General features: G+C 47.5%; 1 protein-coding gene across 2 annotated transcripts in view; it reads right to left on the bottom strand.

Moving 5' to 3' along the window:
* Positions 1-27,797, bottom strand: part of RER1 (retention in endoplasmic reticulum sorting receptor 1) — a 154,814-nt gene that overhangs the window by 125,625 nt on the left and 1,392 nt on the right. The gene's annotated exons all lie outside the window — the stretch shown is intronic.

The raw sequence follows: 27,797 nt of genomic DNA, 5'->3' as shown, positions 1-27,797 counted from the left end.
ACCTGAGTGAATTCTAAGAACTGTTTGGTCACGATGAAAAATCAGAAAATGGTTGACGACAGGACAAAGCGCCCGAGTCCGACACCCTTCTAGCAGAGACAATAACCAGTAAAAACAAGACCTTGGATGTGAGCCAGTTAAGGTCCACCAATTCAAGAGGTTCAAATGGAGACTCTTGCAGGGAATTCAGGACAACAGACCGATCTCATGAAGCCACAAGAGGGAAATAGGGAGGCTGAATCCGTTATATACCCTGAATGAATGTATGAACGTCAGGTATAGATGCAATCTGTCTCTGAAACCAAACCGAGAAGGCATATATATGAACCTTGAGGGAGGCCAGGGAAGTCCAGGCCGCGTTGCAGAAAGGCCAGAATTCTGGAAGTTCTGAATCTGTATGCATCATAATTCTTATCAGCACACTAGGTAAAGTAAAAATTCCAGACCATGTAATAAATCCGGGCAGATGCCAGTTTGCGGGCTTTCAACATAGTTTGGATGACCGCCTCAGAGAATCCTTTGGCCCTCAGGACTGATGCTTCAAGTGCCATGCAGTCAAAGTCAGTCTGGCCAGGTCCGGATAAAGACAAGGGCCCTATACGATGATGTCTGGGTGCTGAGGAAATAGAAGAGGATGCAGTGTCGATAGACCCTGCATGTCTGAGAACGAATGCCGCCTGGGCCACGCTGGAGCGACTAGAAGTAGAAATCCTCCTTGTTTGAACTTCTGCAGGACCCTGGGCAGAAGTGACACTGGAGGGAACACGTAAGGCAGCTGAAAGTTCCATGGAATTGCCAGTGCATCCACGAACGCTGCTTGAGGATCCCTGGTCCTTCATCCTTCAACTCAAGAATGTTTATTGGGAGGAGTGGAAAAAAAAAAAAAAGAGTTGCTCCAAAACCGCATCCCATCCCCTCAGACTGGCGTCCGTTGTTAGCAGGACCCAGTCGGGGATCCAGAAGGGATGGCCCCTGCTCAATTGCTAGTCCTGGAGCCACCAGGTCAGTGACAGATGAACCTCCGGGGTCAAAGTGATCATGTGAGATCTGATCCGATGAGGTAGGCCATCCCACTTGGATAGGATTATCCTCTGCAGAGGGCGGGAATGAAATTGAGCGTACTCTACCATGTCAAATATCGACACCATCAGGCCAAGTACTTGCATCGCTGAGTGTATTGACACTCTGGGGCGACAAAGGAAGCATTTTATCATGTCCTGAAGCTTCAGGACTTTTTCTGGAGACAGAAACAGTCGCTTACTGTGTGTCCAGGAGTGCCCCCAGGTGCATCATGTTCTGAGCTGGGACCAGCGAGGATTTCTTCCAATTGATGAGCCACCCAAGGGCTTGTAGGAAGCTTACCGTCAGTTAAAGATGACTAAGGAAGACAGAATCAGAAAGTCGTCCAGATACTGCAGGATCCTGACTCCCTGGCGACGGAGATGGGCCGCCATTATGGCCATGACCTTGGTGAGGATCCGAGGAGCCGTAGCCAGTCCAAATGGCAGAGCCTTGAACGGACAGTGGAGGTCGCCAATAGCAAACCGCAGATACTGCTGATGCGACATGGCAATAGGTATATGCAGGTAAACGTCCTGTATATCCAGGGATACCAAATAGTCTCCGGGTTCCATAGCCAATACAAATGTTTCCATACGGAACTTGGACACTCCTACAAACATGTTCAGTGATTTGAGGTTGAGTATAGACCGGAAAGACCCATTGGGTTCCGGAACTATAAACAGGATCAAGTAGTTACCTCTGCCTCTGTGGGACAGAGGTACCGGCACTACCACTCCTGTATTCAGGAGGGAACGCACAACCTTTTGCAGAGCTTGCGCCTTTAACGGATCCGAAGGGATAACCGTGGTGCAAAACTGGCGAGGGGGACGTCTCTTGAAGGAGACTGCGTACCCGTGAAAGACAACTTTCCGTACCCATGCGTCCGAAGTGGTCATTAACCAGACCTGGGTGAACTGTAGAAGTCGGCCTCCCATCCAGGGGTCCCCCAGGGGGAGGCCCGCCCCGTCATGCGGCAGCCTTGTCTTGTTTAGAAGCAGGCGGATGGGCCGCCCAGGATTGTTTAGCCTTGGGCTTTGTGGTTTTGGGAGAACGAGACTGTCTCGGGTATGCCTGACCTTTTCCTTTCCCTTGAGGCCGAAAGTAACGATAAGTGGTACCTTTTGCCTTCTGTGCAGAAGGATTAGGGTTTAGGAAAAAAGCAGCTGCTAACTCAGACACAATTTTATTCAGGTCTTTCCCAAACAAAATGTCTTCCTTAAAGGGGAGTACCTCCAAGGTCTTTTTGGAGACTAGGTCCACCTTCCATGACCTCAACCACAAAATACGGTGAGCCAGGACAGACGTAGTAGACGCCTTGGCTGCCAACACACCCGCCTCAGAGGACACCTCCTGAATGTAATAGGCGGCGGTGGTAATGTGAGACAGGTATTGTCTGGCATTGTCATATATATCCTCGGGCAGCTCTTCCTCTAATGCCTGAACCCATGCTTCAATACCTTTTGCAGCCCAAGAGGCAGCTATAGTGGGTCTATGCATAGCACCTGTAAGGGAGTAAATAGAATTCAGGCATCCCTCCACACGCTTATCTGTAGGTTCCTTCAGTGAAGTGACAGTGGTGACAGGCAGAGTGGATGACACCTCTAGGCGGGTGACATGGGAATCCACCGGCAGTGAATTTTCCCACTTGTTACATAACTCTGCAGGGAGAGGATAGCGAGCCAAGGCCCGTTTAGACAGAGAGAATTTCTTCTGTGGAAAAGACCAGGGTTCCTGCCTGATGTCCACCAAATGGTCAGAATGGGGTAATAGATTTTTAACCACCCTCTACCGCTTAAACATATCTGTTTTCTTAGCCACAGTAGCGGTATCCTCATCATCAGTGATTTGTAGGATCTACTTAATAGCAACCACTAGGGCAGGGACATCAATTTGCAATTAAGAATCCTCATCAGAAACACCCGATTCAGTGTCTGACAGGACAGTATGCTCCCCCTCCTCTTCAGATGAAACATCTGAGAGATACATGGATTGTGAGGAGGAAGCAGCCCGCTTAGATGGCCCAGAGACACGGGAGTGACCTGGAGTAAGTTTTTGTCTGACCAAGGATTGATTTAATTGCTGCAACTAGTTAGACAATTTTTCCGCCCAAGGCGGATTAACCATAGGGACAATTAGTGGCTGTAGTGGCACAGGTGGTCCCATAGGGGGCGTAAGGCGTTCCACCAGAGTACCTAATAGGTTTGTGAATGCAGCCCAGGGTGGCTCCTGATTGGTTACAGGAGCTACGGACTGACTCTGAGATGTATGACACACAGTACATAGACCATCATACAAAACTTCCCCGTCTGGTAAATCTTTGGCGCTTGTTCTGCATGATGCAGGAGCGTCCACAGACTAACTGTTAGACATTGTACACAAATGCAACAACAGAGCGGTTTAGTACAATAAAGCCAGACAGAGTACAATACCTGCGAATAAATCCGTTAGTATGTGACTGAATACAGAGTACAGAACACTTGCAAATAAATCCGGTATTATGTGACTGAGTACACAGAAAGTGAAACCACACAGCAGATACAGGCACACACAGTCACAGGCAATGCAGACAATTATTATGACAATAAAACTGCACTGGACTAGTATATGTACAGATGGACAGCCACCGATTGTGCAAGTTCACCCACTTAAAAAGATGAGAGAGGTCTGTAATTTCCATCATAGGTACACTTCAACTGTGAGAGACGGAATCTGAAAAAAAAACTAGGAAATCACATTGTATGATTTTTAAACAATTTATTTGTATATTCTTGCCCTTGAAGTCTTCTTAGAAAGCTTTTCAGGCACCAACTTGAAACTGAGCTCACAGTGCCTGGAGGCGGGGTTATAGAGGAGGCCCCAATGCATCCTGGGACAGCCTAAAGCAGTGATGGCTAACCTTGACACTCCAGCTGTTGTTGAACTACACATCCCAGCATGCCTTGCATCAGTTTTAGCATGGCCAAATAGCAAAACTGTAGCAGGGCATGCTGGGATGTGTAGTTCAACAACAGCTGGAGTGTCAAGGTTAGCAATCACTGGCCTAAAGCTTTAGCCTGTTGGTGCCCCTGGATCAAGATCCACTCTACATCCCAATGTTTCCCTGTGGAACACAATGTACCCTGCTGCAGAAATGCCGCTTTAAATCTAGAAGCTAAACCACTGAAATCCCACTGCAGCTCACAACTGGCAGCCAATTACACTTGGGCTGTTATGTCCGTGGTTATCTTATTCCATATTTAAAACCGGCTAAGCTACATTGTCTGTTAGGTAGCTTAATTACCTAATAATTACGGTCCTTTTTACAAAATAGCATCATGAATGAGGAAGAGCCTGATTATCTGGGTTACTCTGTACAGCAAATTTATCACATCTGTAAGGTTATTTTGAAAAAGAGACACCAGATAGTGTTTTCTTGCTAAAAATAAGAATTTACTTACCGATAATTCTATTTCTCGGAGTCCGTAGTGGATGCTGGGGTTCCTGAAAGGACCATGGGAATAGCGGCTCCGCAGGAGACAGGGCACAAAAGTAAAGCTTTCCGATCAGGTGGTGTGCACTGGCTCCTCCCCCTATGACCCTCCTCCAAGCCAGTTAGGTACTGTGCCCGGACGAGCGTACACAATAAGGGAGGAATTTTGAATCCCGGGTAAGACTCATACCAGCCACACCAATCACACCGTACAACTTGTGATCTAAACCCAGTTAACAGTATGATAACAGCGGAGCCTCTGAAAAGATGGCTCACAACAATAATAACCCGATTTTTGTAACTATGTACAAGTATTGCAGATAATCCGCACTTGGGATGGGCGCCCAGCATCCACTACGGACTCCGAGAAATAGAATTATCGGTAAGTAAATTCTTATTTTCTCTATCGTCCTAGTGGATGCTGGGGTTCCTGAAAGGACCATGGGGATTATACCAAAGCTCCCAAACGGGCGGGAGAGTGCGGATGACTCTGCAGCACCGAATGAGAGAACTCCAGGTCCTCCTTAGCCAGGGTATCAAATTTGTAGAATTTAGCAAACGTGTTTGCCCCTGACCAAGTAGCTGCTCGGCAAAGTTGTAAAGCCGAGACCCCTCGGGCAGCCGCCCAAGATGAGCCCACCTTCCTTGTGGAATGGGCATTTACATATTTTGGCTGTGGCAGGCCTGCCACAGAATGTGCAAGCTGAATTGTATTACACATCCAACTAGCAATAGTCTGCTTAGAAGCAAGAGCACCCAGTTTGTTGGGTGCATACAGGATAACAGCAAGTCAGTTTTCCTGACTCCAGCCGTCCTGGAACATATTTTCAGGGCCCTGACAACATCTAGCAACTTGGAGTCCTCCAAGTCCCTAGTAGGTGCAAGGCACCACAATAAGCTGGTTCAGGTGAAACACTGACACCACCTTAGGGAGAGAACTGGGGACGAGTCCGCAGCTCTGCCCTGTCCGAATGGACAAACAGATATGGGCTTTTTTGAGAAAAAACCACCAATTTGACACTCGCCTGGTCCAGGCCAGGGCCAAGAGCATGGTCACTTTTCATGCGAGATGTTTCAAATCCACAGATTTGACTGGTTTTAAACCAATGTGATTTGAGGAATCCCAGAACTACGTTGAGATCCCACAGTGCCACTGGAGGCACAAAAGGGGGTTGTATATGCAATACTCCCTTGACAAACTTCTGGACTTCAGGAACTGAAGCCAATTCTTTCTGGAAGAAAATCGACAGGGCCGAAATTTGAACCTTAATGGACCCCAATTTGAGGCCCATAGACACTCCTGTTTGCAGGAAATGCAGGAAACGACCGAGTTGAAATTTCTTTGTGGGGCCTTCCTGGCCTCACACCACGCAACATATTTTCGCCACATGTGGTGATAATGTTGTGCGGTCACCTCCTTTCTGGCTTTGACCAGGGTAGGAATGACCTCTTCCGGAATGCCTTTTTCCCTTAGGATCCGGCTTTCCACCGCCATGCCGACAAACGCAGCTGCGGTAAGTCTTGGAACAGACATGGTACTTGCTGAAGCAAGTCCCTTCTTAGCGGCAGAGGCCATAAGACCTCTGTAAGCATCTCTTGAAGTTCCGGGTACCAAGTCCTTCTTGGCCAATCCGGAGCCATGAGTATAGTTCTTACTCCTCTACGTCTTATAATTCTCAGCACCTTAGGTATGAGAAGCAGAGGAGGGAACACATACACCGACTGGTACACCCACGGTGTTACCAGAACGTCCACAGCTATTGCCTGAGGGTCTCTTGACCTGGCGCAATACCTGTCCCGTTTTTTGTTCAGACGGGACGCCATCATGTCCACCTTTGGTATTTCCCAACGGTTTACAATCATGTGGAAAAAACTTCCCGATGAAGTTTCCACTCTCCCGGGAGGAGGTCGTGCCTGCTGAGGAAGTCTGCTTCCCAGTTTCCATTCCCGGGATGAAACACTGCCGACAGTGCTATCACATGATTTTCCGCCCAGCGAAAAGTCCTTGCAGTTTTTGCCATTGCCCTCCTGCTTCTTGTGTCGCCCTGTCTGTTTACGTGGGCGACTGCCGTGATGTTTTTCCCACTGGATCAATACCGGCTGACCTTGAAGCAGAGGTCTTGCTAAGCTTAGAGCATTATAAATTTACCCTTAGCTCCAGTATATTTATGTGGAGAAAAGTCTCCAGACTTGATCACACTCCCTGGAAATTTTTTCCTTGTGTGACTGCTCCCCAGCCTCTCGGGCTGGGCTCCGTGGTCACCAGCATCCAATCCTGAATGCCGAATCTGCGGCCCTCTAGAAGATGAGCACTCTATAACCACCACAGGAGAGACACCCTTGTCCTTGGTTATAGGGTTATCCGCTGATGCATCTGAAGATGCGATCCGGACCATTTGTCCAGCAGATCCCACTGAAAAGTTCTTGCGTGAAATCTGCCGAATGGAATTGCTTCGTAGGAAGCCACCATTTTTACCAGGACCCTTGTGCAATGATGCACTGTTTTTAGGAGGTTCCTGACTAGCTCGGATAACTCCCTGGCTTTCTCTTCCGGGAGAAACACCTTTTTCTGGACTGTGTCCAGAATCATCCCTAGGCACAGCAGACGTGTCGTCGGGATCAGCTGCGATTTTGGAATATTTAGAATCCACCCGTGCTGTTGTAGCAGTATCCTAGATAGTGCTACTCCGACCTCCAACTGTTCCCTGGACTATGCCCTTATCAGGAGATCGTCCAAGTAAGGGATAATTAAGACGCCTTTTCTTCGAAGAAGAATCATCATTTCGGCCATTACCTTGGTAAAGACCCGGGGTGCCGTGGACAATCCAAACGGCAGCGTCTGAAACTGATAGTGACAGTTCTGCACCACGAACCTGAGGTACCCTTAGTGAGAAGGGCAAATTTGGGACATAGAGGTAAGCATCCCTGATGTCCCGGGACACTATATAGTCCCCTTCTTCCTGGTTCGTTATCACTGCTCTGAGTGACTCCATCTTGATTTGAACCTTTGTAAGTGTTCAAAAATTTTTTTAGAATAAGTCTCACCTAGCCTTCTGGCTTCAGCACCACAATATAGTGTGGAATAATACCCCTTTTCTTGTAGTAGGAGGGGTAATTTAATTATCACCTGCTGGGAATACAGCTTGTGAATTTTTTCCCATACTGCCTCCTTGTCGGAGGGAGACCTTGGTTAAGCAGACTTCAGGAGCCTGCGAAGGGGAAACGTCTCGACATTCCAATCTGTACCCCTGGGATACTACTTGTAGGATCCAGGGGTCCTGTACGGTCTCAGCGCCATGCTGAGAACTTGTCAGAAGCGGTGGAACGCTTCTGTTCCTGGGAATGGGCTGCCTGCTGCAGTCTTCTTCCCTTTCCTCTATCCCTGGGCAGATATGATCTTATAGGGACGAAAGGACTGAGGCTGAAAAGACGGTGTCTTTTTCTGCAGAGATGTGACCTAGGGTAAAAACGGTGGATTTTCCAGCAGTTGCCGTGGCCACCAGGTCCGATGGACCGACCCCAAATAACTCCTCTTCCTTTATACGGCAATACACCTTAGTGCCGTTTTGAATCTGCATCACCTGACCACTGTCGTGTCCATAACATCTTCTGGCAGTTATGGACATCGCATTTACTCTTGATGCCAGAGTGCAAATATCCCTCTGTGCATCTCGCATATATAGAAATGCATCCTTTAAATGCTCTATAGTCCATAAAATACTGTCCCTGTCAAGGGTATCAATATTTTTAGTCAGGGAATCCGACCAAGCCACCCCAGCTCTGCACATCCAGGCTGAGGCGATCGCTGGTCGCAGTATAACACCAGTATGTGTGTATATACTTTTTATGATATTTTCCAGCCTCCTGTCAGCTGGTCCTTGAGGACGGTCCTATCTATAGACGGTACCGCCACTTGTTTTGATAAGCGTGTGAGCGCCTTATCCACCCTAAGGGGTGTTTCCCAACGCGCCCTAACTTCTGGCGGGAAAGGGTATACCGCCCATAATTTTCTATCGGGGGGAACCCACGCATCATCACACACTTTATTTAATTTATCTGATTCAGGAAAAACTATGGTAGTTTTTTCACATCCCACATAATACCCTCTTTTGTGGTACTTGTAGTATCAGAAATATGTAACACCTCCTTCATTGCCTTTAACGTGTGGCCCTAATAAGGAATACGTTTGTTTATTCACCGTCGACACTGGATTCAGTGTCCCTGTCTGTGTCTGTGTCTGTGTCGACCGACTAAAGTAAACGGGCGTTTTAAAAACCCCTGACGGTGTTTTTGAGACGTCTGGACCGGTACTAATTGTTTGTCGGCCGTCTCATGTCGTCAACCGACCTTGCAGCGTGTTGACATTATCACGTAATTCCCTAAATAAGCCATCCATTCCGGTGTCGACTCCCTAGAGAGTGACATCACCATTACAGGCAATTGCTCCGCCTCCTCACCAACATCGTCCTCCTACATGTCGACACACACGTACCGACACACAGCACACACACAGGGAATGCTCTGATAGAGGACAGGACCCACTAGCCCTTTGGAGAGACAGAGGGAGAGTTTGCCAGCACACACCAAAAACGCTATAATTATATAGGGACAACCTTATATAAGTGTTTTCCCTTGTAGCATCTTTTTTATATATTTCTAACGCCAAATTAGTGCCCCCCCTCTCTGTTTTAACCCTGTTTCTGTAGTGCAGTGCAGGGGAGAGCCTGGGAGCCTTCCCTCCAGCCTTTCTGTGAGGGAAAATGGCGCTGTGTGCTGAGGAGATAGGCCCCGCCCCTTTTTCGGCGGCCTCGTCTCCCGCTCTTAACGGATTCTGGCAGGGGTTAAATATCTCCATATAGCCTCCGGAGGCTATATGTGAGGTATTTTTAGCCAAAATAGGTATTCATTTGCCTCCCAGGGCGCCCCCCTCCCAGCGCCCTGCACCCTCAGTGACTGCCGTGTGAAGTGTGCTGAGAGGAAAATGGCGCACAGCTGCAGTGCTGTGCGCTACCTTTAGAAGACTGAGGAGTCTTCTGCCGCCGATTCTGGACCTCTTCTTACTTCAGCATCTGCAAGGGGGCCGGCGGCAAGGCTCCGGTGACCATCCAGGCTGTACCTGTGATCGTCCCTCTGGAGCTGATGTCCAGTAGCCAAGAAGCCAATCCATCCTGCACGCAGGTGAGTTCACTTCTTCTCCCCTAAGTCCCTCGTTGCAGTGATCCTGTTGCCAGCAGGACTCACTGTAAAATAAAAAACCTAAGCTAAACTTTTCTAAGCAGCTCTTTAGGAGAGCCACCTAGATTGCACCCTTCTCGGCCGGGCACAAAAATCTAACTGGCTTGGAGGAGGGTCATAGGGGGAGGAGCCAGTGCACACCACCTGATCGGAAAGCTTTACTTTTGTGCCCCGTCTCCTGCGGAGCCGCTATTCCCATGGTCCTTTCAGGAACCCCAGCATCCACTAGGACGATAGAGAAATATTTTTCTGTTGTCTTTTGGTGCAAATAAAGAATATAGCAATGCTGTTTCTCAATATTTTCTTGTGTGCTGGAGAATCCTGCTTACAAGTATCAAATGAAATGAGAACGTTACTACAGTCTAATCCACTGGTTCCTACACTGGGTTCTGCAAAGAACTCTGCATGCAGTGGTCCAGGACTATATTAACTTATTTATGGTGCATATGGAAGGCCAACACAGAGCTGGTGGCATCCAATTATTAAATATATGGGCACATTAGCATAAGCCTTTCATCTATTGTTCTCAGTCGCAATACAATAGAGAGAGAGAACAATACAGCAGGGGATTAAGTGGGTAATTCAGAGTTGATCGCAGCAGCAAATTTGTTAGCAGTTGGGTAAAACCATGTGCACAGCAGGTGGGGCAGATATAACATTTGCAGAGAGAGTTAGATTTGGGTGGGGTGTTTTCAATCCGAAATCTAAATTGCAGTGTAAAAATAAAGCAGCCAGTATTTACCCTGCACAGAAACAATATAACCCACCCAAATCTAACTCTCTCTGCACGTTATATCTGCCCCCCTGCAGTGCACATGGTTTTGCCCGACTGCTAACAGATTTGCTGCTGTGATCAACTCAGTTCATCCTATTAAAGGGATAGATTGAGCATGGCTCCATCTGTAACTGAACCTAATGATGGGTACACACTAGGCGATGTGCTCCATGAGCAACATCGCTTAGTGTTTCCACTACTGGCCCGAACGATCTGACGGCGGGTATACACACTGTGCGTTATTGGTAGCGATATCGCACAGTGACATCATGCCGCGACCGGGCTATACATGCAGCTTTAGATGATGAATCCTAATTGAGGTGCATGTATGGCTGACACGGAGGGTCGTCAGCTGCATACACACTGGGCTATATAGTAAACTACATCGCTCAGGAGGAGGAAAATGAGCAATGCCGTTTACGATATCGCCAAGTGTGTATGCACTTTAAGAGTGACAAGTAAACACAAATTACTAAATGTAATAATATTTGCTGAATTTCTCATTATGAAGCTTTTGGCCTAGGGGTGTCGTGAAAAAAGAAAATGCTGATACTCTAGGGTGCTGTCATTAAAGAAAGTTTGGGAACCACTGGTCTAATCTAGTGGTTCCCAAACTCTGTACTCAAGGACCCCCAACAGTTCACATTTTCCAGGTTTCCTCACAAAAAACAAGTGAAATAATTAGCTCCACCAGTGGATCTTCAAAAATGAGTCCATGAGTAAAGAGTACACCGGCGCACCTGCTGGGTGACAGGGAAAACATGAACTATTGGGGGTCCTTCAGGACAGAGTTTGAGAACCACTAGTTAAGTCTCTTTCTCTTCCTTTGTGAGTTTAGGAGTACTGAGAACAGTAATAGATCTGCTGGCTAGCTGAAATCCGTAGAGACCTGCAAAATAGTGGGGAAAAATGCTCTACTTATTCGCATCCTGTCCGTAACAAACAAGTTAATTAAGTAACTTTTACGGTACTGATCGTGGACAATGAAAAAACATTTCAAGACAGCCGCATTGTGTCATGTCCCGCAGCCCTCAGTCTGGGCCTTTTGATTGATTCCAGCTTTTGTAAGGAAAATTAACAACTTCATATTATTTCCCCTTGCTGCGCTCACCTAGGAGAACTTTTGTGGAGGAAAGTGGAGTGGTGGCACACACCCTGACGTGGGCTCAGTTGACCATCTGGTCTGACTGGGAAACACCATGACATTGTTGTGTATAGAATAGTACAGTCCCACACTCCGCCATTACAGTCCAGGTATTAAGGATATTCATGCTTGAGGGTTAAAGTCAAATTGACTGAGGTGCTAATCAAGACACCTGCGCTTAAGCTTGAATTTGCAATAAAAGTGAATCTGTCCCTCGAATTACGACCTTGAAGCACTTTTAGTCAATACAGTACACTGGTCTAGATGACGGGCTATTATCTAAAGATGGAGCAGAGTGTATTAAAGTGAATGGCATACAAAAATCATGACTGTTGCTGCAAAGAAATTGAATATTGGAACAGCTAAACTAATACATATGACAATATAGTACAGCTTGTCTCCCTAATACTAATGGTCCGGGGGCGAAGCACCGATATCATGTGACATACACTGCGAGAGATAAACTGTCTGTTGGTCTGACAGGCATTTTATCTGCAGGGTATGACCAGCATTAGCCATGGTGCAATGTTACTGGGAAATAACCGTCCTCCATCTGCACCACTTAACAAGAAAACACAACACCATGGTGCAGTGAACGCAAATGAGCACTTGACTATATGAAAGATAAATACATTACATTATTTATGTGGACTGGATGGACCTTCATATTTTGGAATGGCCGGAACGTCCACGGAAGACCCATAAGGCTGCGTACAAAAAACAAAAACAAGTCCGGGAAGGATTGTGTATTGCTTTCCAATCTTGTGAATGGACTATGCTTAGTATTTTATCGGCAGAGCACATGCGATGCATCCTTATCATTCAGATAGAGAGAATAGGCCCTGCTTCAGTGTAATGCCACCACAATTATATTTATGAATAATAGCCATAAAAATTGATGACCAGAATGTAACTGCTGCCAAAATAGTTGTTAATATAATGTCTGCCATCAGAATGATGTGACATGTGACTTGTCAGTTGTTGATCTTCAGATGGGTAGCATACTAGGAACAGGGTATAGCATTCTAAACACAAAAAAATCCACTATGCTGCCCAATGATGATCATAATATACTATTTCATGAATTAAAAAAAAAAAATCCACTATGTTACATAGGGCCCAATTTAGAGGTGGAAGCATATCGGCTCAATGCTGCATCTTCAGCCACAGAGATCTGAGAAGATGTGCAACCACAGGAGCCCTCTTTTGTAAAAATTTGCCGATCGGTATCTCAGATCTGATGCCTGCGTCCAAAGATGCAGCATCGGAGAAACATTTGCGGCCATTGCGTGGATCAATCCTAATGTCCACCTCAACTAAGCTGGCGAGGCAGTGAACCTGCATCTGAGGACACAGTCGCTGGCTTCAGCACATCCCAAAAACGGCGCAGACAACTCCATTTTGAAAAACATCCACTCACCGTCCCCAAACTGCTACCGCCAGTCAAGCAAATTGTAGCTTACATCATACTGTGATCTGAGCAGCAACGCATGCATACTGCCGCTCAGGTGCATGTGCACAACAGAAAACATTGTTCCTTTGTGTCAGAATCAGGCCCATAGTCAATTCCCACAAAACTGCGACACATGTGCAGTACGGGTCAGCAACATAGGAAGCAGGTATGGCATCAGACTGTCAGTGATTAATAGTCTGATGCCGTATGGAGGTAGAGGCGACGGCCTCTGTTTCCCAAATGGAGGCATGTTTTTGTTGTCATGGGGGAGCGCCAAGGCCGGAATCTCTGTCGGAAGATTGAGACTTCCTGGCCTCTTTGTTGCATCTGCGGCGGGCAGCTTGTGCAACCCCATATGTTCCTCAGCTGACCAATGGTGCTACAGATTATCCGAAGCTGCGTCCTAGGACACTGTTTGGATCAGTAATGGATGCAGGAGGCTAGACGCATGACCATATTAGAGCTATCGTTGCTGCTTCCATGTAAACAGCAGTTATAGCTTCTCCATCAACATCTGAATCAGGCCAAGTGTGCGCCGCTCAGATATCCACTTACAGTGCAGGAAAAAAAGGGTCTCTGAAAATATTACCCTAGCTCATTAAGGGTTCTTTTTATAATTAAATCGAAGATATCAGTTGCGATCCCTCCTTCTTACATTTGGGTGATAATATTACAGAGTATCCCTTGAAAATGGTTGTTTTAGGGGAATATGCTGCAAATAGTATATGCTCCCTTTTGCCTCCAAACTTCTTGAGCGTATGGTCTATAATCTCCTCACTGCCTTTCTTTCCTCTCTCACTGCTTGACCCATTCCAGTCTGGTTTCCGTTCTCTCCACTCCACTGAAAACTGCCCTACAAAAGTATGCAATGACCGCCATGCAGCCAAAGCTAAGGGCCACTACTCTCTGCTTATTCTTCTTGACTTCTCTGCTGCATATGACACTGTGGACCACCCTCTCCCTCTGCAAATCCTTCACTCTCTTGGTCTGCGTGATACTGCCCTCTCCTGGCTGTCCTCCTACCTCTCTGATCGTTCCTTCTCTGTCTCCTCTCATGATGCTACCTCCCCCCCAATTCCACTAACTGTTGGTGTCCCCCAAGGCTCTGTTCTTGGTCCTCTCCTTTTCTCTCTCTATAGGTCCTCTTTATGTGAACTCAGTTCTTTTAACTTCCAATGCCACCTCTATGCTGATGACACTCAAATCTACCTCTCCTCCCCTGACCTCTTTCTGCTATCTCTTCCTGGATGTCCCAGCGCTTTCTTAAACTCAACATGTCTAAGACTGAGCTGATCATCTTCCCACCCTCCAACACAACCTCACCTCCCACAATCTCATTATCCATTCATGGAACGACTATCTCCTCTAGCCCCCAGGTACGCTGTCTTGGCGTAATCCTCGACTCCTCCCTCTCCTTCAATCCACACATTCAGCACCTCTCACAAACCTGTCATTTTCATCTCAAAAACATTTCCAGAATCAGACCTTTTCTCACCCAGGATGCCACTAAGATCATTATTCACTCACTGATTATTTCCAGACTGGACTACTGTAATCTCCTCCTAACTGGTCTCCCTGACAATTACCTCGCTCCACTCCAATCTATCCTCAATGCTGCTGCCCGGCTCATCTTCCTTACCAAACGCACTACGTCCACCTCCCCTCTCCTACAAGCCCTTCACTGGCTTCCCTTCCCTTTCAGAATCCAATTCAAACTTCTCACACTCACTTACAAAGCCCTCACCTACTCCTCTCCCATTTACATCTCTGACCTTATCTCCCTTTACTCTCCCAAACGTCCTCTTCACTCTGCTAATGCACGCCGACTCTCCTGTCTTCTGATTACTTCCTCCCACTCCTATCTCCAAGATTTTTCACGTGCTGCTCCCTTTGTCTTGAATTCTTTACCTCTCCCCCTCAGACTCTCCACAAAACTTCAAACGGGCTCTTAAGACCCACTTCTTTACCAAACCCAGCCAAATCTCATCCTAACCCACAGTCTCTATGTACCCAATCTGTCACCCCTGTCAGTCCACCCCTCCCCTTAGAATGTAAGCTCTCACGAGTAAGTCAGTTTTCCTGTTTTGATTATGTGCATATGTACTCTGTAATTGGGCGCTGTGGAACCCTTGTGGTGCCATATAAATAAAAGGAGGATAATAATAATAATAATAATAAATATTATTAACTATTACCCAAATATAAGGAGGAGGTATTGCTGCTGCAATACCCCCATTTCAAACAGCAGCCACAGCCCCCATAGGTTTCTCTGGGGATGCAATACTGTCAGATTTACCAAGAAGATAATGTCATCTGAAGATGGCGTTGTACTGCTGTAGGCTATGGGCAACACTTTACAAAATTAACTGGCAGAGGATACCTCTGGAGTCCTCCCTGGCAATGGATGATGCGCATTTGTGATCAGTAGACTTTGCATGTGCAGGAGGCCGGTCTTTCACTTCAGGCACCCATGTCCTTGCAATTGAACAGTAATAAATTCGGGCAGCATAATCACAAAGCACTAAGCGATTTAGGGTGCTAATATCACGCCCAGATCGCAGTGCAAATGCAATTATTTATAAATGGGCCCCCAAGACAATAAAGTAATAAAAATTTTCTTTTAAACTATTAATATTTGATTATTCTTGCGCTCTCATTACGATTTGCTTCATTGTTAATTTTTGAGTGATTCTCCAGTTCACTTATGCTGCTTTCACATCGCAAAACCTGCTTTTGAAACGGTTCTTTAAACGGTTCTTAAAACGGGTCTGAGCAGTTAAACCCCCTTCACATCGCATGTTGTAACCAGTATATTACCATTTCATTACCGTTTTGGTACCTTTCACACTGAACCCGTTTCACCCATACAAAACAGTGGTTGTCATTTTAAATGTTTATTTCCTGCTTCTGCCTGGTGAGATCACACATGGAGACAGCCTATCACCTTCTGGGGCTTGCAAATACCGTTTCAGACCCTTTCACACGGAACAATTAAACGGGTCTGAAACGGGTAGGACCCTGCTTTTTTACCGTTTCAAAATACCGGTATTTTGTAAACGGTAAATTGAAGGTGACCCTTTCACATCGCAGCTCGAACCGTTTAGGAAGCCAGTAAAAATGGCAAATTACCAGGTACAAGCTGCGGTGTGAAAGGGGTATTACCCGATAGCTGCATCCACAATCACTTGGACATATATTTATTGTATATATAAATTTATCAAGTGCTTAGTGATATACATATTTGTGTACAGTAATTTTTGGTATCGATTTGTGCACTTTACAATTTTTTCTTTACCCAAGACAAACCTGTATTCTTGCAGCATTTTCTAGTCCTGCTGAAAATAGAATTTTAATTACTTACCAGTAAATACTTTTCTCGTAGTCCGTAGAGGATACTGGGGTCCACATTAGTACCATGGGGTATAGACTGGTCCACTAGGAGCCACTGGCACTTTAAGAGTTTGGGCTGGCTCCTACCTCTATGCCCCTCCTACCAGACTCAGTCTAGAAACTGTGCCCGAGGAGACTAACATACTTCGAAAGAAGGAATTTACAAAGATAGTGGCGAGATTCACATCAGCTCACACAACAAGGCAAACCAAGCTAACTAGCTTAAAAACTCAGCAACAGCTGAATATCATTACTGAAACAAGTAATAACGCAGTACTTAACTAAGAACAAAGCAGTACTGACCAAGTAACCACTGCAGGATAACGAAGCGCTGGGCGGGCGCCCAGCATCCTCTACAGACTACGAGAAAAGGATTTACCGGTAGGTAATTAAAATCCTATTTTCTCTTACGTCCTAGAGGATGCTGGGGTCCACATTAGTACCATGGGGATGTACCAAAGCTCCCAGAACGGGAGGGAGCGCGCGGAGGCTCCTGCAGAACTGATTGACCAAACTGAAGGTCCTCAGAGGCCAAAGTATCGAACCTGTAGAACTTAGCAAACGTGTTCGACCCAGACCAGGTAGCCGCTCGGCAAAGCTGTAAAGCCGAGACACCCCGGGCAGCTGCCCAGGAAGACCCCACTTTACGAGTACAGATTTTGTACACTGCAATCCTGACGTAGAATACGCATGCTGGATAGTGAACCTGATTAAGCGAGAGATCGTCTGTTTAGAAGTAGGACACCCAATTTTCTTGGGATCATACAGTACAAACAGAGTCTGATTTTCTGTGACGAGTAGTCCTCTTCACATACATTTTTACAGCCCTTACAACATCCAAGGCCTTTGATGGAATTGAGGAGTCAGTAGAAACTGGCACCACAATAGGTTGGTTGATATGAAAAGCAGACACAACCTTTGGAAGGAATTGCTGACGTGTCCGGAGCTCAGCTCTATCTTCGTCAGCTCTATCTTTTGGAAGCAGGCTGACGGGCAGCACAGGCCCGTTTGGGCTTATTGGGTTTGGAAGTGCGAACCTGTTTTGGGTACACCTGACCTTTTGCTTTCCCTGAATGACGAAAGGAGCGAAAGGAAGTACTCTTAGCTTTCGGCGCCGAAGGAGCAGTACTAGGAAGACATGCTATTTTAGCAGACGCTAAGTCAGCCACTATCTTGTTGAGGTCTTCTCTGAAAAGAATGTCTCCTTTGAAGGGGAGTACCTCCAGGGTTTTCTTGAGTCCATGTCCACAGACCAGGACCGTTCCAGAGAATTCGGCGAGCCAAAATGGACGTAGTAGAAGCCTTGGCCGCCAGAATACCGGCATCAGAAGCCGCCTCTTTAATGTAATGAGACGCTGTAACAATATACGACAGTCATTGTCTAGCATGATCAGAAGCATTGGAAGCCAACTCCGCCTCCAGCTCCTGAGCCCACGCTTTCACAGCTTCTGCAGCCTATGTCGCTGCAATAGTGGGCCTATGCACCGCACTGTTTAGGGTGTAGATTGCCTTCAAACAACCCTCCACACGCTTGTCCGTCGGCTCTCTCAAGGACATGACAGTAGTTACAGGCAGAGCTGAGGATACTACCAGCCTCGCTACTTGCGAATCCACTGGCGGGGGTGTTTCCCAATTTTTACTAAGCTCCGCAGCGAGGGGGTAGCGAGACAGCATCTTCTTGTGAGGCGTGAACTCTTTCCTGGATTTTCCCAGGACTCCTGACGTAAGTCAACTAAATGTTCAGAGTGAGGTAAAACTTGTTTAACCACCTTCTGACGTTTAAACCTGTCCGGTTTCTTAGGGGCAGTGTCAGGCTCCGGTTCATCATCAACCTGAAGAATGAACCGGATAGCCTCAGACAAGTCAGGAACATCCACCTGCGAAACAACTTCCCCATCAGAAGCATCAGGATCAGAATCTGTGGGGTCCGTATAAACGCCATCCTCATCAGACGAGGTGTCTGGGACGTTGGTGGATTGTGAGGAAGTATTTGCCAGCTTAGAGGACCCCTTGGTCTTAAGCGGGCGAGGGTTAGACTTTTGAGCAGTCAGTGATTGGTTCAATTGCTGTAACTGATTGGACAGTTGACCTGCCCAAGGCGGGTTAACCGCGGGGACCATAAGCGGTTGTACCGGCACAGGAGGTCCCATAGGGGGCGTTAGTCTAGTTACTAGCGTATTTAATAGCGTGGAGAAGGTAGCCCAAGGTGGGTCATTTTGCACCCCCGTTGCTACAGTCCCACTGGGGGGTAAGGAACCCCCAGAACCTGAACCCTCAGCTGCTATGTTATCCTCAAATGTGTCTGCAGCGTCAACACCACGCAATGTGGGATCAGCCCCAGCTCCGTTGCCCTTTGTAGCTGACATAATCAAAAGCTCAATGCAAGGCAACACAGTACAATATCAGCAGCACAATACCTGACAAGAACTCCCTGTGTAATGTATCAGCACAAACAGGGAATTCAAGAGGTATATGGTGGATAAAAATCAAAGAAAAAAAATACACACTGGAGTACATCCTGTGAACTGCCTACATTATGATAAACCTGACACACTTAGCCCCCTCAGGTTATAGAATATAGGGATAGCAATCTGAGTGAGATACACGAAATGGAGGTCACACAGCAGCTATATGTACACACACAGTCACAGTTTGTACAATGCAGAAATTATGACATGCAATAAAACTGCACTGGACAAGCAATACAGAGTAGTACTATGTATAGCTATACACTTAATATATATAACAATGCATAGTAAAGACTAGATGTATATCACAGGGTACTTGTATTAAATAACCCTGACTAAATGCACTTTTTCTTAACTAACACTGTCAGCAGACATATAGAATACTTAAGTGTCCTGTAAAATGCACAGCGCTGACAGGCAGGCGGCTTTACAGAGGAGGATTTGCCCAAACAGTCCCAGGATCAGCTCTGCTTGCTATAATGGCGCCCAAACACTGACAGAGAGTGAAGGAGAGAGAGATATGCAGCTCCAGGACGGGAACATTTACTCTAAATGGCGCCCCGGGGCTAGGGGAATGGGCTACAGGTCAAAGCCTTAGCCTCCTGCTGGACTTCACCACCGGGCCTGGGGGCTTAATAAAACGGTTTTATGAGAGAAAACCGACCTGTGCCCATGCCCTGGTGGTCTAGTGGGGTCCCTGTACTACCACAGTGTACACGCCAGCTCGCAGCCCGCCTCCCACCGGTCGCGAGGGATCACGATTTACAGCGGGTCCCGTCGAGGGGACCCCTTACCTCCTCCCTGAGTGCGGCCACGCAATCCGGGAGAGCAGCGGTCATGTGACTAACTTGGAAGAAAACCGGACCCTCCGCTGTAGGTACCCGGCAACCAGGGCGCGGAAGTGTACAGCGCCGCTGGGTGAGGTGATGGAGCTGCAGCAGGAGATGTCTCACTGACATCTAACACAGTCAGTGTCTCTGCTGCAGCCCTTGAAGTCTTCAATATTCTTTAAAAGCTTCTCTAAAGGCTGCTGGAGCAGCCCCCCTGTTATGTGCCTGCTTACTGCATGGCACCAACTACAAAACTGAGCTCCTGTACACGGAGGCGGGGTGATATAGGAGGCGGCGCTATGCATCTTGGGAAGAAGATCAAAGCTTTGAGCCTGTTGGTGCCTCGGATCAGGATCCTACTCTACACCCAGATGTTAATCCTTGTGGAACCCAGTGTACCCCGCAGCAGAAATGGCACTGAACGCTGCTGGGTCCGCTCTGAAGAGAAGCTCCGCCCCCTGAACACGGCGCTGCTTCCCGCTCTTCATTTCTTTATACTGGCCTGAGGGAATGTGCTGGCAGAGTTACCGAGGTCCCTGACAGCCTTGGTGACCAGTGTAGGGTATAGGCGCTGGCTCAGTGCGGCGCTTTGAGGGGCGTCCTGTGTACCGCTGAGCCTCTGGAGCGCAGTTATTACTGCGCTCCCACCCTGTTGCCATCTTCACACCGGCTCCACGCTTGCCTGGGGGAGCCGGTAACTCACTCGCCACCGGAATTCTTCTGGCTCTGCTGCGGGAGTGAGCGGTCGCATGGGGCGGCTAACGATCATCACCCTCAGGAGATCAGTGTCCCTTCAGCGGAGATAGTGGCTCAAACCCCTCAGGGCGGACACTACTCCCCCCCTAAGTCCCACGACACAGGGAGGCTGTTGCCAGCAGCCTCCCTGTGCCTAACTAACTCCTAGAAAAAAAAAACTAAAACTAAAGAAGCTCTAGGAGCTCCCCTAGCTGTGACCGGCTCCTCCGGGCACATTTTCTAAACTGAGTTTGGTAGGAGGGGCAGAGAGGGAGGAGCCAGCCCACACTGTTCAACTCTTAAAGTGCCAGTGGCTCCTAGTGGACCGACCCGTCTATACCCCATGGTACTAATGTGGACCCCAGCATCCTCTAGAACGTAAGAGAAAAAAGGATTTTGGTACTCACCGTTAAATCCTTTTCTCCTAGTCCGTAGAGGATGCTGGGGACTCCAAAAGGACCATGGGGTATAGACGGGATCCGCAGGAGCTTGGGCACACTAAAAAGACTTAAGACTGGGTGTGAACTGGCTCCTCCCTCTATGCCCCTCCTCCAGACCTCAGTTATAGGAACTGTGCCCAGGAGAGACGGACATTACAAGGAAAGATTTTTGTCTTAACTAAGGGCTACCAACTAACCAGGCCACACCATAAACATACCGTACAACCGGAATAACACCAAACCAGAGAGCAGTATGCATAAAACTCCAGCAACCAGCTGCAACAAACCAATACACAAGTCGTGTATAACTTACTTAACCATTAAGAAAATAAAAAAATAAAAAAATAATATTATATATATATATATATATATATATATATATATATATATATACACACACACATACAGGTTGAGTATCCCTTATCCAAAATGCTTGGGACCAGAGGTATTTTGGATATGGGATTTTTCCGTATTTTGGAATAATTGCATACCATAATGAGATATCATGGTGATGGGACCCAAGTCTAAGCACAGAATGTATTTATGTTTCATATACACCTTATACACACAGCCTGAATGTCATTTTAGCCAATATTTTTTTATAACTTTGTGCGTTAAACAAAGTGTGTGTACATTCACACAATTCATTTATGTTTCTTATACACATAGCCTGAAGGTCATTTAATACAATATTTTTAATAACTTTGTGTATTAAACAAGGTTTGTGTACATTTAGCCATCAAAAAACAAAAGTTTCACTATCTCACTCAAAAAAGTCTGTATTTCGGAATATTCCGTATTTCGGATACTCAACCTGTATATTATATTATAATATATATATATATATATATATATATATATATATATATATATATATATATATATATATATATATATATATATATATATATATATAAAATATGCAAGTAATAGTCCGCACTGGGACGGGCGCCCAGCATCCTCTACGGACTAGGAGAAAAGGAATTAACGGTGAGTACCAAAATCCTATTTTCTCTTACGTCCTAGAGGATGCTGGGGACTCCAAAAAGGATCATGGGGATTATACCAAAGCTCCAGAACGGGCGGGAGAGTGCGGACGACTCTGCAGCACCGACTGAGCAAACGCCACTTCCTCCTCGGCCAGGGTATCGAACTTATAGAATTTAGCAAAAGTGTTCGAACCCGACCAAGTAGCCGCTCGGCAAAGCTGTAGTGCCGAAACACCTCGGGCAGCCGCCCAAGATGAGCCCACCTTTCTGGTAGAATGGGCTTTAACAGACTTCGGCACCGGTAACCCCACCGAAGAATGAGCCTGTTGGATCGTACTACAAATCCAGCGTGCAATAGTCTGTTTTGATGCGGGATGACCAACCTTGTTGGCCGCATACAAAACAAACAACGCTTCAGTTTTCCTAGTAACAGCTGTCCTAGAAACGTAAACTTTTAACGCTCTTACAACATCCAGAAATTTTGGAATCGCCACTTCTTCCGAAGCTACCGGAACCACAATAGGTTGGTTAATGTGAAATGACGAAACCACCTTTGGTAGAAATTGTTGACGAGTCCTCAATTCCGCCCTATCCGCATGAAAAATCAAGTACGGACTCTTATGAGATAAAGCTGCCAATTCCGATACTCGCCTGGCAGATGCCAGCGCCAAAAGCATAACCACCTTCCAAGTGAGAAATTTTAATTCAACCTTCCGCAAAGGCTCAAACCAGGAAGACATGAGGAACCGCAAGACGACATCAAGGTCCCATGGCGCTACAGGCAGTACAAACGGTGGATTGATATGCATTACACCCTTCACAAAAGTCTGAACCTCTGGGAGGGCAGCTAACTCTTTTTGAAAGAAAATAGACAAAGCCGAAATTTGCACTTTGATGGAACCCAATTTCAGGCCTGCATCTACACCCGCCTGTAAAAAGTGGAGAAAACGACCCAAGTGAAAATCCTCCACAGGAGCCTTTTTAACCTCACACCAGGAAACATATTTCCTCCAGATACGGTGATAGTGTTTCGCCGTAACCTCTTTCCTAGCCTTAATGAGAGTTGGAATAACCTCCCTGGGAATACCCTTACGAGCTAAGATCTGGCGCTCAACCTCCATGCCGTCAAACGCAGCAGCGGTAAGTCCGGAAACATGCATGGACCCTGAAACAGATCCTCCCTTAGAGGAAGCGGCCAAGGATCTTCCACCAGCAAGTCCTGAAGATCCGGGTACCAGGCCCTTCTTGGCCAGTCTGGAACGACGAGAATCGCCTGAACCCCTGCTCGACGAATGATCCCCAGCACCTTTGGAATGAGAGGAAAAGGAGGGAACACATACACCGACTGGAAGACCCACGGAGACACCAGGGCGTCCACCACCGTGCTTTGTGGGTCCCTTGTCCTGGAACAATACCTCGGGAGCTTCTTGTTGAGCCGAGATGCCATCATGTCTATCAACGGAATTCCCCAGCGTCTTGTCACTTCTGCAAAAACCTCTTGGTGCAGAGCCCACTCTCCCGGATGAAGGTCGTGTCTGCTGAGGAAATCCGCTTCCCAGTTGTCCACCCCTGGTAGGAAAACTGCTGACAGTGCGCTGACGTGTTGTTCCGCCCAGCAAAGTATCTTTGTGGCCTCCGCCATTGCCGCTCTGCTCCTTGTTCCGCCTTGCCGGTTTATATGGGCCACCGCTGTGATGTTGTCTGACTGTACCAGGACCGGTCGACCCTGAAGAAGACTTCTTGCTTGGAGCAGGCCGTTGTAAATGGCTCTTAACTCTAGAATATTTATGTGGAAACAGGCTTCCTGGAGCGACCATTTTCCCTGGAAATTTCTTCCTTGGGTGACTGCGCCCCAGCCCCGGAGACTTGCATCTGTTGTCAGAAGTACCCACTCCTGGATACCGAATCGGTGTCCCCCCAGGAGGTGATTCACTTGTAGCCACCACAGGAGAGAAATTCTGGCTCTGGGAGATAAACTTATCTTCCGGTGAATGCGTAGATGAGACCCGGACCATTTGCTCAGCAAGTCCCACTGAAACACGCGGGCGTGAAATCTGCCGTATGGAATGGCTTCGTACGCCGCAACCATCTTCCCCAGAACCCGAGTACAATGATGTATCAACACACTCGACGGCTTCAGAAGTTCTCTGACCATCGTCTGCAATTCCAGGGCCTTTTCTTCTGGAAGGAATACCTTCTGTACCTCTGTGTCCAGAATCATGCCCAGAAACGTAAGCCGAGTGGTCGGAATCAACTGGGATTTCGGCAAATTGAGGACCCATCCGTGTTGTCGCAGGACCGATAGAGACAACTCCACACTTTTCAGTAATCGTTCCTTGGACCTTGCCTTTATCAGGAGATCGTCCAAGTACGGGATAATTGAAACCCCTTGTCTGCGAAGAAGAACCATCATTTCCGCCATAACCTTGGTGAAAATCCTCGGAGCCGTGGAAAGCCCAAACGGCAACGTCTGAAATTGGTAATGAGAATCCTGTATCGCAAACCTGAGGAAAGCCTGATGCGGAGGATATATCGGGACATGTAAGTAGGCATCCTTTATGTCGACTGACGCCATAAAATCCCCCCCTTCTAGGCTGGAGATCACAGCTCGAGGGGATTCCATCTTGAACTTGAAAACTTTCAAGTATGGATTGAGGGATTTTACATTTAGAATTGGTCTGACCGAACCGTCCGGTTTCGGCACAACAAAGAGGCTCGAGTAGAACCCCTCCCCCCGCTGAGACGAGGGAACGGGAATAATGACCCTCTGTAGACACAGTTTTAGAATCGCTGCTAGCACCACCTCCCTGTCCGGAAGAACTACTGGTAATGCCGAAATGAAGACCCGGTGAGGGGGCATCTCCTGAAACTCCAGTTTGTATCCCTGAGACACGATCTCTAGTACCCAAGGATCCAGGACTGATTGAATCCAGACCTGACTGAAACTTCGTAGACGGCCCCCCACCGGTTCGGACTCCCCCAGGGAAGCCCCAGCGTCATGCGGTGGACTTGGTAGCAGCAGGTGAGGACTTTTGGTCCTGGGCGCCCGAACCTGCAGAAGGTTTCCTTCCCCTTCCTCTACCTTTTGTAGCGAGGAAGGACGAGCCTTTTCCACGCCTGTATTTATTGTGACGAAAGGACTGCATCTGCTGATGTGGTGCCTTTTTCTGTTGTGTGGGAACATAAGGAAGAAAAGAGGACTTACCCGCAGTCGCGGTCGAGACCAGGTCAGCCAAGCCGTCCCCAAACAAGACAGTACCTTTGAAGGGTAGCGCTTCCATAGCCCTCTTGGAGTCAGCATCAGCGTTCCATTGATGGCTCCACAGGGCCCTCCTGGCTGATATCGACATGGCATTGGTTCTTGAACCCAAGAGACAGACGTCCCTCGCCGCATCTTTTATGTAATCTGCAGCTTCCTTAATATAACCAAGAGTTAGAAGGACATTATCTTTATCCAGAGTATCCATATCATTAGCTAAATTCTCAGCCCATTTAGCAATAGCACTACTCACCCATACCGACGCCACAGCGGGTCTGAGCAATGCACCCGAATTAGCGAAAATGGACTTCAGAGACGTCTCCAGCTTGCGATCCGCCGGATCTTTGAGAGCTGCCGTGTCAGGAGACGGAAGTGCCACTTTCTTAGACAAACGAGATAAAGCTTTGTCAACAGTTGGAGATGCCTCACATTTTTCCCTGTCATCAGAGGGGAAAGGATACGCCATGTAAATTCTCTTGGGAATCTGCCATTTCTTATCCGGCGACTCCCAAGCCTTTTCACAAAGAGTATTCATTTCATGAGAGGGGGGAAATTTCACCTCAGGTTTTTTTCCCTTGAACAAGCAAATCCTAGTTTCCTGTACCGCAGGCTCATCAGAAATGTGTAAAACATCTTTTATAGCCACAATCATGTACTGAATACTCTTAACTAAACGTGGATGTAACGCTGCCTCAGTGAAATCGACGTCGGAATCAGAGTCCGTGTCGGTATCAGTATCTACCACCTGAGTAAAATGCCCGCTTTTGCGACCCAGATGGGGTCTGAACCTGAGACAAAGCCTCTTCCATGGACCTTTTCCACACCTGGGTCTGTGCCTCAGACTTATCTAATCTCTTTGATAAGGAAGCTACATTCGAGTTTATCGTACTGAGCAATGCTAGCAAATCAGGTGTCGACAGTCCCAACTCTAGCCCTGCATCCGCTCCCCCAATAACCTCCTCCTGTGAATAAGCTTCAGCCTCAGACATGCCGACACACCACAACACACAGAACGTCCCTGCTAGGTGACAGGCCTACAAAAAAGCCCAGATAGAGGACACAGAGGGAGTATGCCAGCTCACACCTCAGCGCTCATATATCGCAAAAAACGATATATGTACCCAGCGCTGCCTTATCCCACTATTAAGCACCACACTGCGGCACGCCTCTTAAAAAGCCCCCCCCGTTACTTGGAGAAGCGTGGAGGTCCCTGCAGCGTCTCTATCCCTCAGCCGCGTGTTGCAGGGAAAATGGCGCCCGTGAGCTGCGGGACGAAGCTCCGCCCCCTTCCCGGCGCGCTTCGGCCCTCCAAATTCAAAATTGTTTAAAAATGCCGGCGGGGGTCTGTACACGGTGCCGAGGCACCCACAATCTTTGTGCCGCCCTAAGAAGCTCCAGTAACATGCTGCCCAGGGCGCCGCCGCCGCCGCCCCCCCCCCCCCCGCGCCCTGCACCCAGTGAAATACCGTTGGTGATGTGTGTGGGAGCATAGCGTTGCCGCTGTGCTGTACCTTCCGTCACTGAAGTCTTCTGCCGTCCTGAAGTCTTCTGATCTTCTCATACTCACCCGACTTCTGTCTTCTGTGAGGGGATTGACGGCGTGGCTCCGGGAACAAGCAGCTAGGCGCACCAAGTGATCGAACCCTCTGGAGCTAATGGTGTCCAGTAGCCGAGAAGCAGAGCCTTGAAACTCACAGAAGTAGGTCCTGCTTCTCTCCCCTCACTCCCACGCTGCAGGGAGCCTGTAGCCAGCAGGGCTCCCTGAAAATAAAAAACCTAACAAAAAGTATTTTCTAGAGAAACTCAGGAGAGCTCCCCTAGTGTGCATCCAGTCACTCCTGGGCACAAAGTCTAACTGAGGTCTGGAGGAGGGGCATAGAGGGAGGAGCCAGTTCACACCCAGTCTTAAGTCTTTTTAGTGTGCCCAAGCTCCTGCGGATCCCGTCTATACCCCATGGTCCTTTTGGAGTCCCCAGCATCCTCTAGGACGTAAGAGAAAAGATATTATAATATACAGTACATGTTGGTATCTTTAACAAGGAAGCAATCAATTTTTGCACTGGTGAGAAATCTAATAGCAACAAGACAGTTAAGGGGGTGGGGTGGGGAATCAGTCATGTCTGATTATAGTTAATACGACATATCAGTGGTTCTCAAACTTTCATGAATTATGGAGTCCTAAAACTGTCATCCTTAGGTTAAGTTATGTGGTCATGGACTGGGATGCGTTTGTCCACATAATTTAGGATTTTATAACTATCCTTAATTTATATGGCACCACAAGGGATCTGCAGCACCCAATTACAGAGTATATAAATGAATAATCAAAATAGGATGACATTGGGGTCAATTCTATTCGGCAACTAAAGAATAGCGCCGGGAATTAGCTCCCGACGCTATTCAATTCAGCTACTAGTTGCCCGCAATTGTCGGGAATTCTTCTCTCATCCCCGGGGGATGAGAGAAGAAACCCGACAAAAGTGCTGCCTCGCGGCCGGCGCGAGGCTGATTCTGTCGGGAATCAGCCTTGCGCCGGGTAGTTAAGTCG

The sequence above is a fragment of the Pseudophryne corroboree genome, chromosome 10, assembly GCF_028390025.1.
Source record: "Pseudophryne corroboree isolate aPseCor3 chromosome 10, aPseCor3.hap2, whole genome shotgun sequence".
In the NCBI taxonomy this organism is placed as follows: domain Eukaryota; kingdom Metazoa; phylum Chordata; class Amphibia; order Anura; family Myobatrachidae; genus Pseudophryne; species Pseudophryne corroboree.
This window is presented reverse-complemented; position numbering and strand designations above follow the sequence as displayed.